The 2,960-nt window shown below is 52.2% G+C and overlaps 1 non-coding gene across 1 annotated transcript; it reads right to left on the reverse strand.

The window, feature by feature from the left end:
- Nucleotides 1–629: 629 nt before the first annotated feature.
- TRNAR-UCU lies at nucleotides 630–703 on the reverse strand. The gene has a single exon. It is a non-coding gene; the product is annotated as a tRNA-Arg (tRNA).
- Between the last annotated feature and the right edge of the window lie 2,257 nt (nucleotides 704–2,960).

Genomic DNA, 2,960 nt, shown 5'->3' on the forward strand with positions numbered 1-2,960 from the left:
CAAGTTCATGGGCCCCTGGCAGTGAGTGCGCCGCCCTGTAGGTCCTTCCATGGAGACAAAGAGCAGTGATTACATCTCACCCCGTGGGAGGGGGAGTGAGGGATGGGGACATTTCACCAAAAAGCCCCAGTAATGCACATGTGCAGGTGACAAAGATGGCACAGGAGATGACCTTCGCGTGACCCCATCTATTGCCTGACCTGTCTGGGTCAAAGTGGGTGTCACTTGAGAGGACAACCGGGCATGTCCCCATTGGCATAGGGGCCACTCTGCCTCTTTGTGTGTTTTCAGAGGTAAAAGGAGGGAGCCATCATGGTCCCAGAACCAGCGATTCTGGCATCTCAGTCACCATGTCCCAGGATTCTCCTCTGAAGCAAAAGATGCGAGAGCTGTGCCAGGCAGGAGGAGCAGAGAGGTGCAGCCGGCTGCTGAGCCTTTGCTGACAATGACAGCTAGGCAGGGAGAAGCAGAGAAAGAATGAAGAGGGAGGAAGGGGAGAGGGGGAGGAGGTACCAGATTCCCAGGCAAATGGGTTTCCTTTCTCCATCCCAGAGCCTCCAGGGAGGGATAAATATAATTATGAACCTAGCATGACAACATAAAAAATAAAAGAGAGCTTGCCAGGTGACCATCTCTGCCGGGACTCGAACCCGGAACCTCTGGATTAGAAGTCCAGCGCGCTCGTCCATTGCGCCACAGAGACCTCACCACATACACAGCATCAGCACCAGAACTGAAAAAGCACATACCTTCTGCATCACAGAGCCATCTCAGCATCCTGCTCTCTCGGCAGTGTGGGGACAAGGACAGCTGGAAAATCTGGAGTGGAGATCTCCCAGCCGGCTCCCTCAACGCTTTCCTCCACACTGCGGGGTCCTCCGGTCCTCGGAGGACTGGAAGAATGTGAGGGTGGCCACTTTCCCAGCACCAGAACCTCAAGCTGGGGAGGACAGTGCCAGAGCCTCCGCTGTCCTTTTCTCTCCATCCCTAAGGGCGGACAGGGGGAAAGCTTTTATCTATTCTTATGCTAACTACGCAGAGCACGCCCTGCCAGCAGCTATCTCTACCTCCACCCCTCCCTGTCACTGTCCTTTCATCCCAGGGCCACTATTCTCAGACCAAAACGCTGGGGGATTCGGGGAAACCCTGGGTCCCCGAGACAAAGGACTTGTTCCTGTAAACTAAAGAAACAGTGTGAGCAGCAGCAGCAGAAGTCAGCAGGGGAGCTGGGTTCCAGGAGGCCAGCCAAGCTCTCCGCGTGGAGAGCTGTTGTGGTCAAGCCCAAGGAAGAGGTACTGGGAGGGTGATGGGCTGTCCCTTCAGTGTCTTCACTGGAATTAAGGATGGAGGAGCAGACAGAACAGCGGTGAGTGTGCGTGTGTGTGTGTGTGTGTGTGTGTGTGTGAGATGAGAGAGTGCGAGCCAGCGCTTGCATGCAGGGAGGAGGAGGGCGAGAGTGGCAGCTAGCTCCCTAATGAAATACAGATGGCCCTCACACAGCCCTCTGTGAATACCTGCTCCCCTCCCCCGCCTTCCCTGGCTCCCAGCCACTGTCATTTTTCTCCCCAAGGCTGCCTTAAGTAAAGAACGAGGGTTTCTCAGCCGCCAGGGCTGGCCAGAGGCCTCCTGGGACATTCCAAGTGACCATCCTTTCATAACCATACACAGGGGCGGGCAAACATAGGGTTACAATCGCAACACGAATAAGTAACACAATAATGAATAAAAAAGAATAATACAAGAATAAGCCCTGTGTTTCACATGCTCACATCTGTAAGCTTAGTTTTGCCCACCCCTGTATGAAGGCCTTCATAGCAGCAGGCCAGTTGAAAAAAAAAAGAAATAGTTCCTATTTTTAAAAGCTTCCTAGAGAAGACAAACCCATAATCACTGTTGGTTTTAGGTTCCACTATGCCAGTCCTTCTGAATGCCGAATCTAAGTCCTTCTTACCTCACATCCAGCTCGGGTATTTTTTCTATTTGGTTCCCAGATGTGTCAAGAGGCAATTGGCCTCTATGTGCCAATGATCATGCCTTAATGTAAAGCCCTCGGTTCAGTATTCACCACAGCACTCCCGCTCAAACGGTTACAATAAAAGCAGAACGCAGGCTCAGGCTCCTTCCTCTTTCTCCTCAGTATGTGCTTCTATGGCCCACAGCTCTGGGCACACCAATTGACTTCCATCCTAACACAAAATAGCCCCCTCCAACCTGAGGTCAGCTGATCGCCAGGTGAAGAGCAAGAGGCAATATGAAGAGCCTCATTGGACAGATCTTTAAGGGCCTTTCTAACTCTAAGGCACATGTGTCAAACACAAGGCCCGCGGGCCAAATCCGTCCCGCCAGGCCTTGCAATGTGGCCCGCACCGCGCTGTCATCACTGCACTCCGCTGCGTTTCCATCACAATGACAGTTTATGACTGTTCAGTAAACCATTCGGCCCGCGATTTAGGCTGGATTTTAGATTTTGGCCCCTTCTCTGATTGAGTTCGACACCCCTAAGGTGATCATCACAATATCTCCCACTTCCCTGCCCATTCATATGGCCCCAAGAACGAGATCTGAGAGAGAGAACAGGACCAGCGTGGTGCGGTCAGGATGCAAGGAGAAGACTCTAACATCTGGGGAAAAGCAGAGTCCAACCAAACTTGCCTTTCACCTAGGACCTAAGGAGGCGCTCAGAAAAGCGAAACTGGCGGTGTACGTAATAAACCTACAACAAGGACGCAGAGAATAGGCCTTTCTTAGTGCCCAGGACAGCTCCAAGAACCTGACACACAAAACGCAGGGCTAGTCAGATGTTGTATTGCTTTGAGCGGCTAGTAACAGGTGTTGGGTAAAGAACTTGTGAGGAGGCCCCTGAGTCTGTAAAAAGGAAGCTCTACTCTAGAGGCTGCCATGAGCCACTCACTACGATACAAGTTCTCTGTTCACTTCCCACTGGGTGTGGTCAGTGGTCT

This window comes from Pipistrellus kuhlii, unplaced genomic scaffold (genome assembly GCF_014108245.1).
Source record: "Pipistrellus kuhlii isolate mPipKuh1 unplaced genomic scaffold, mPipKuh1.p scaffold_m20_p_18, whole genome shotgun sequence".
Taxonomy (NCBI): domain Eukaryota; kingdom Metazoa; phylum Chordata; class Mammalia; order Chiroptera; family Vespertilionidae; genus Pipistrellus; species Pipistrellus kuhlii.